Genomic DNA, 8,452 nt, shown 5'->3' with positions numbered 1-8,452 from the left:
CGGGGAGAAGGGTGCAACAATGAATGAATGGAATCCCAAAATCTCTGTAGATGTTCACTGAAATGAAAAATAAACAACCTAAATTTAAAAAAAAAAAACAAACTACAGTTTTCGACTTTCTGCAGCAAATGCTTCTGATCCTCCTCAGATTCAGCAAGCAAGGTTGTGTCATCTGCATAATGCAGATTGTTGATGAGTCTTCCTCCAATCCTGATGCCATATTTCTCAAAGTACAGTGTCCCAGATATAAGGACAATTTTTAAAATAATTTTAATGAACATTTACAGAGAATTTGGATTTCCATTCATTCATTGCTGCACTTCTCTCCCCGCCCAGCCCTCTCCCCCTGCCCCCCAGTTTGCTCCTCTCTTTCAAAAGTAAAAGAAAGACTCCCTCCCTGGTACACAATCCCCCAAGGACAATTTTTTAAAACTTCTGTTCTCAAGGAAAAGTAGGGAACCGAAAGGATCTTAATTTAGAATAAAGGCCAGGTATGATCTTTAAGGAGGTCACATTTATGATGAGACCTAAAGGAAGGGCAGGAGTTAGTCATGCTAAGTGAAGAATTCTAAACAGGAAATACGAATGTGGTGAAATCCCTGAGAAAAGAAGCAGCTTGCTGGTAGGTGAACTGAAAGGCTGGTTCAAGTGTGGCCCAAGGCCAACAGGAAAGGTCAATACTGCTGGGCTTTAATTACAGGAAATAATGATGTTGTTGTTGTTATGTGTCATCAACCTGTGACTCAGTGACCCTATGTAAAAAAGCCCTAAACGCTGCTCTATCCTGTGCCAATCTTATTGTGACACACCTACCTCCAATACCCCTGTCACTGAATCAGTTAATCTCATCGAGGGTCTTCCTCTCCTGCACTGTCCCTCCAGCATCCCAAGCATCACATTCCTCTCCAAGGACTGGTCCCTCCTTGCAACATGTCAAAACTATGTCAGACAAAGATTCAGAATCCTTGCATCCAAGGAGTAGCCTGGTCTTACCCTCACTAGGATGAGCCTATTTGTTCTTCTAGCAGTCCATGATATATTCTATACTCCAGCATCACAGCTCAATACATCAATTCTCCTTTTACCATCCGTAGTCATTGTCCAGCTTTTTTATGTATAGCAAGTAATTGCAAAGACTATGACCTGGATCAGGCGCACCTTAGTCTCCAGACTGACATTGTTGCTTTTCAGTACTCTGGAGATGTCCCTGATAGCAGAGTTTTGCAATGCAATTAAACTTTTGATTTCCTGGCTACTGGTACCAATAGTGTTGATTGTGGAGCCAAGTAAACTAAAACTGTTAACAGTCTCAATCTCTTCACCATCTATCATAATGCTGCCAATTGGCCCAGTGGTGAGAATCTTTGTTTTCTTGGTGTTGAGCTTCAATCCATATTGAAGGCTACAGTCCTTGACCTTCTGCAGCAAGTGCTTCAGGTCCTCTTCAGTTTCAGGAAGCAGGGTTGTGTCATCTGCATAACGCAGATTGTTGATGCGTCTTCCTCCAATCCTGATGCCACATTCCTCCTCATAGAGCGCAGCATCCCAGATAAGCATTTTATCTTTCTTTTTATTGTGAGTTAGGTGTAAGTTTACAAAGCAGATCAGTTTTCCATTCAACCATTCACAGATATTTTGTTTCATGTCATTGTTTCAAAATCATAAATGTGCTTAACTGCTAACAGAGAGGTTGAAGGTTTGAGTCCATCCTGAAGTATTTTGTAAGAAAACCTCTGAGGCAATTCTGAGTCTTAGCAACCTTCATTTGGGTTTTCAGGCTGGAAATCTTTAAGTGAGAAGATTGCCTTTCTCCAGAAGAGCAGTTAGTGGGTTTAAACCACTTTCAGTCAGCAGTCTGACACATAATGTGCTATGCCACCAGAGCTCCTTTTGAAAAAGAGAAGTGGCAATCGACTTTAAAAAGAAAAAAAATCTGTCATTGAAGACCCTAGGGAGCACGGTTTTACTCTGACACAGATGAAATTGATATGAGTTTGAGTCAACTTGATGGCAACTTCAGTTAATTTATTTAAATTGGTTTGTGGGTTGGTTTTTCTTTTTGTGTCTATGTGTTCTTAAGGAAACATGTGAAAAAGATAGAGGAAAGTATAAAAATTTTATTTTGGGCAAGTTGAATTTGAGATATTTGTAAATCATACATGTGAAGAAGTCAAGTAAGAGGTTAGTTAGAAGAGACTGGGGCTGAGAAAAGAGGTCTTGGTTGGTTTTTAAGATTCATTGGCCTACGTAGTGGAACTGACTTATATACAGGTTTGCAAGAGCTGATTGTAAATTTCTCATTAATTTTGTGAATGGGGTGTTAAGCACAATGGTTATTAAAATATTATACACTTTGGCATGTTGCAAGAAGGGACCAGTCCTTGCAGATGGACATTATGCATGGGAGGGTGGAGGGACAGTGCAAGAGAGAAAGGAAGACTCTCGATGAGATGGACTGATTCAGTCACTGGGGTGGTGGTACAGGTAGGTGTGTCAGAAACAATAAAGTTGGCACAGGATAGAGTAAGTTTTAGGGCTGTTGTACATAGGATCTCTATGAGTCACAAGTGACTCACCAGAACATAACAACAAATAATGAAGTGAATTATATTAGAAACAAAGGCAAAAAGTACAGTTAGTCCCTAGTTTACAAGAAATTTGAGCTATAATGAACCACACAAGAAAATCAGAACCTTCTTCTTTATTTTGTACATGCACTCAGAGGATGTGGAAAAATTGTTGAGTTATGTGAATATATTCCAAACACTTGATGAGGATAATATGATGGAAGAGATTTATGGGGAAATGACACAGATGGTAAGAATGCTGAATTTAGAACTTGTTGTTGTTGATGTAGATCACGAAGAACAATGGCAATTGACAAATCAGGACTTAATGGATTTTGAAGAGGAAGAAAACGCTGAAGAAGAAAGAATGGATGGGAAAGGAGAGAAGTTGTCCAGTGAAGATTAATTGGAGGGCTTTTATTGTTTTTGTTTTGTGATTTTTTTTTTTAAATCTCAGGGGCTTCAGTTGCTTATAAATATGAACCCAAATGAGGAATGATTTCTTAAAGTCAATAGGCAGATTTGGGAGGCAGTGAGATCTTATCACAAAATATGTTAAGAGGACAAAGAAAAGTTCCATATAGACAACTTTTGATGGTGACATAAACTCAGATATAGTTTATAAGTTTAGGACAATAATAAAAGTTGCCTGTGTAAGTTTGTTTAACTTGACTACTCTGACATACTTTAAGACACTAGTTAAAATTCTTTAACCTGATTGCTCCAACACAGGTGCTTAAATTTAGGATGATTGTAAAAGTTTTCTATGTAAGGTTCTTTAATCTAATTGATTAGCTGGCTGTTGAGACTATTATCCCAGGAACAAAGGATTTGTCAAGTCACCCTGATATAAAAAAAAAAACTGAGAAAATTCCTTAAAGAATGCATCATGAGCAAAGAAGCTTGCTAAGTGAATACTTTGAATTTCAAACACAGGACGTCTGTCAGTCATCGTGGAAAGAGACATCACGAACAATCTTACCAGATCCATGGACTCATCCCTCTTGGATCCTTTCCACATTTCTTGTGCTTACCTACTCCCTTTGGCTACTAACTTAAAAGGCCTGGCTTGATCCTGAGGTGTCAGAAAGTGATCTTTCAGGTATTCAGGTACTCTCTTTCAGGGCACCAGCATCTGAGTCAAGTGCATTTAAGAGTTGCTCATAATGACAGGCAGCTGAATGCCGTCTTTCCCCTGCTACACTCTCACTAATTTTCTGAGTACAATTGCCATCTCCACTCCTAGAGATAATCTAAATGATCCAGAATTTTCCACAAATGGAGTTATTACTGCCACTGACAAAATTCCAGGGTCATCCAACTCTTCATAGTTGAAGTAAACGTTTTTGATTTCTGCATTTTTTTATATAAAACGCATCTGAAAGTTTACATGTAATCTTTCCAACTCTCAAGAGTTCTTCAATTTTCCTAAGAAAAATATAAAAATACTGATAATAAAAGTCAGTGAGAAAAACTTTAAAATGTTTTAAAAATTCTGATTTATAATAAAAAAAATCTGATTTATGTCAGATCTAACTTACTGTTGAAGCTCAGTATCAAGAAAATGGAGGAGCTCTGGTGGCCTAGTGGCAAGGAGCTGCAACCACAATCCCAGAGGCGCACAGTTCGAGTCCACCAGATGCTCTGCCGGGGAAGGAGGGACAATCTCCTCCTGTACCAGTCAGATCTGATTTGACGGTACACTCACACAAAAATAATAAAATAAATTTTTTTAAAAATCAAGAAAATGAAAGATTCTCACCACTGGGCCAATTGGCAGCATCATGATAGATGGAGAAGAGATTGAGAGTGTTAACAATTTCAGCTTGCTTGGTTCCACAATCAATACTTGTGGCAATAGCATTTAGGAAATAAAAAGAAAATCATTAGGAAAATCTGCTGTCGGGAACCTCTCCAGAGTACTGAAAAGCAGCAATGTCAGTCTAGAGGCTAAGGTGTGCCTGATGTAGACCATGGTCTTCGGAATTACCTTTTATGAATCAGAGAGCTGGGCAATGACCAAAGAGGACAGATGAATTGATGCCTTTGAGTAGAGGTGCTGGAGAAAAGTCCTGAAAATACCATGGGCTGCCAAGAGAACAGGTCTGTCCTGCAGAGGGTGAATACAAGCTGCTTCTCGGAGGCAAAGATTTTGAGACACCAGTTCACATACTTTGGGCATGTTGCCAAGAGGGACCAGACCTTGGAGAAGGACATAATGCTTGAAAGGGTGGAAGGACAGCACAGGAGAGGAAGAGCTTGGATGAGATGTACCGACACAGTGACTGGGGTAATGAGGGTGATAGTGGCATAGGATATGGCCGGGTTCAGAGCTATTGTGCACGAGGTTCTTATGAGTTTTTGATCGACTCGACAACACATAACAACACCGACTTACTATTGAGGAACTCTATTCTAAGTGAAAGACTACTTGTACTTAAAAACTTATTTGTAAAAAAAAAAGTTTGTAGTTACCCTAATATATTTTTTTTCAATTGTATTTCTTTTGGTTTTATGTATGCTCTTAAGAAAGGTAGAAATACTATACATCATGTGATATTAATATATATCTTTTCCCAACAAAACATTCCATGATATGGGGGTTGGGAGCTTGAACTCAGCCATGGTAGGAATATTTACACCACTTTTCTTAAGGAAACTCTGGTGGCACAGTCCTTTGGGAGATGCACGGCTAGCCCAAAAGTGGCACTTCTCTGGCAGTTCAGAGGACGAGAAATCTAATCTCTCTTGTGAACTACACTCTTCCAAAGGATGTCCAAAGGATGTGTTTTAGTGGCTATGCAAAGCTGTCAAAATTTTTTGCTGCCAAATTGGAAGAGGTGGTGGAGCTAAAGAATCAGTTAACCTTGAAAACCAGTTCTAGTTCCCTGTCTCCAGTGGTCTAATGCACACAGCCTCTACCACTGCTGTCTTACTAAGTCCCAAAGAAATGAGTCATCTTCCTCAAGGCTAACTTCAAACCTTATTCTTTTCAGTGCTAATAACATTGCAACAGGCAAGAAAGCAAGAAACTAACATTTTTAAATTTTATTTATTTATTTTTTAAATTTTATTACTTTTTGTGTGTGTACCATCAAATCAGATCTGACTGGTACAGGGGGAGATTGCCCCTCCTTCTCCAGCGGAGCATCTGGTGGATTCGAACTGCATACTTCTGAGACTACAGTGCAGTTTCTTGCCACTAGGCCACCAGAGCTCCCTAAGAAACTAACATTTTAAGAAAATTGTATTTTAAAAGAGAAAAATATCCTTTTAATATAGAAAGACATCTCATCAGGCCTGCAAACTTTATCCTCTTACTGTTGTTGCTATGTGCTGTCGAACTACCTGTGACCCATAGTGACCTTGCGTACAACAGTGGTGCAGCTTGCTCTGTCCTGAGCCAGTCTCACTGATTGTGATACACCTACCCCTATTACCCCAGTTACTGTATCAATCCATCTTATCCAGGGTCTTCCTCTTTTGTGTTGTCCCTCCACCCTTCCAAACATAATGTCCTTCTCCCAGGACCAATTCCTCCTGGCCATATGCCCAAAGTATGTGAGATGGGGCTTCAAAATCCTAACCTCCAAGGAAAAACTTGGTTTCAGCCTCTCCAAAATGGATTTGTTTTCTTGGCATTCCATGGTATGTTCAAGACTCTTCTCCAGCACCACAATTCAAAGACATCAATTCTTCTGTCATCCTTAGTCATTGTCCAGGTCTCTGATGCATAGCAAGTAATTGCAAAGATCATGGCCTGGATCAGGGGCACCTTAATCTCCAGACTGACATTGTTGTCTCTCTATACTCCAGAGAGGTCCCTGACAGATTTTCCCATGTAACTCATCTTTTGATTTCCTTACTGTTGGTGCCAAGAGTGTTAATTGTGGAGCTGAGCAACCTGTAAGTGTTAACAACCTTAATCTCTTCTTCATCTGTCAATGCGCTGCCAATTAGACCAGTGGTGAGAATCTATCTTCTTGATGTTGAGCTTCAATCCATATTGAAGATTACAGTCTGCAGCAAGTGTGTCAGGTCCTCCTCAGTTTCGGCAAGCAAGACTGTGCCATCTGCATAACGTAAGATGTTGATAAGTTTTCCTCCAATCCTGATGCCACATTCCTCCTCATAAAGCCTAACCTCCCAAATGATCTGTTCTGCATATAGATTGAAAAGGTATGGAGACAGGGTGCATCCCTGATGCACTCATCTTCCGATTTTGAACCATGCAGTATTTCCTTGCTCTGCTTTCTGATCTGAGTATAGGTTTCATATGAGCACAATCAAGTGTACTGGGATTCCCATTCTCCTCAAGATTAGCCACAATTTGTTGTGTTCCACACAGTCACATGCCTTTGCATACTCAATGAAACTATGTAAAAAGAGTCTAGGCACCATGGGGGTGGCTGAGTCTGACTTATAGTAATTCTTCTGTTGTTTTTGTTATGTTCTGTCCAGTAGCCTGTGACTCATAGTGACCCTATGTACATAGGGTCGCTACTAATTCTGCAAAGTGGAAATGTTCCAATCAACAAAATTCACAGTTCAAAACAAATTCCTATAAGGTTAAATATGATCTCCCATTCTCCAGAAATTCTTCTAATTCCAACTCCAGTCTTATTTCTCAACTGGGTCTGAAATCTATTGTAAAGACTATGCAGACTACACAGAACCATACTTATGGTTATAGGGTTTATTAGGGAAGTTAACAAGCTATGAAATGTAGGTAGCAGGATACAATCCCTCAATCCAGACAGATTTTCAAGTGTGATCACAACCCCTTTGACCTTTAGCCTCACATCTTAGGTCAGTGTTACTAAATTTCTTTAGTCCTACCAGTTACAGTGCTTTCCCTCAGTCTCCCAGCAATTTGAGTGAAGGCCTCTGGCTCTGGTTCCATGGGGCAGCAGTCCAGTCCCAAGTTAGCTCGACTCAGGTTTATCTCTGGTTCTCTGCTGAGGCCGTTTTTGGTCTTATGTAGATTCTATTTTGACTGGCACAGGAATCTCTGGTCCTGATGGATGCATACTACAGCACTGCCTACTTCCACTTATGAGTATTGAGATTATAAAATTTCAGCCGCTGAATCTGCAATTTAAACCTAGTAGCATGGTGAGAGAAGACTAAAGCACTCTATTTGTATGAACTAGCCCAGCCATGTGGCAAAGTCAAAGTCAAAATGGCCTAGGAAAGTAATTTAGAACAAAAAAACCTAAGGCGTTTGCTGCAGAAGGTCAAAGACTACAGCCCTCAACACTGAGAAAACAAATATTCTCACCACTGGGCAAATTGGCAGCACCAAGATAGACGGTGTTAACAGCTTCAATTTGGTTGGTTCCAAAATCAACACTCTTCATGAAAAAAAAAATTCTTCACCATTAAAAATGCCTCCAGGCAAGATAATGATAGATGGAGGAAAGATTGAAATTGTCAACGACTTCATCTTTTTTGGATCCACACTCAACACCCTGGATACCAGCAGTCAGGAGATCAGGAGATGTACTGGAAACATCTGCAGTCTGGGACCTCTCCAAATTGTTGAGGAGAAATGACATCTTTTCGAGGCCTAAGTAAGGTATGCCTGATTCAGGCCATGGTCATTTCAGTCACTTGCTATGCATCCAACAGCTGGACAGTGAATAAGGATCTCTGTCTCTGGAGGAGCTCAATATCAGCTGTGAAAACTAGGCCAGGAGCTGATTTTGGAACAGACCACCAACTACTCATATGCAAGTTCAAGCTGAAGCTGAGGAAAATAAAAGCAAATCCAAGGCAACCAAAATACGACTTTGAGTCTATCCCACCTGAATTTCAGAACCATCTCAGGAACAGGTTTGAGGCTTTGAACACTAATGAGCGAAGGCCAGATGAGTTGTGGGAGG

Source organism: Elephantulus edwardii, unplaced genomic scaffold (genome assembly GCF_000299155.1).
Source record: "Elephantulus edwardii isolate Elephantulus edwardi_28Jun2011 unplaced genomic scaffold, EleEdw1.0 scaffold00096, whole genome shotgun sequence".
Taxonomy (NCBI): Eukaryota; Metazoa; Chordata; class Mammalia; order Macroscelidea; family Macroscelididae; genus Elephantulus; species Elephantulus edwardii.
Note: the sequence above shows the minus strand (reverse complement) of the source record.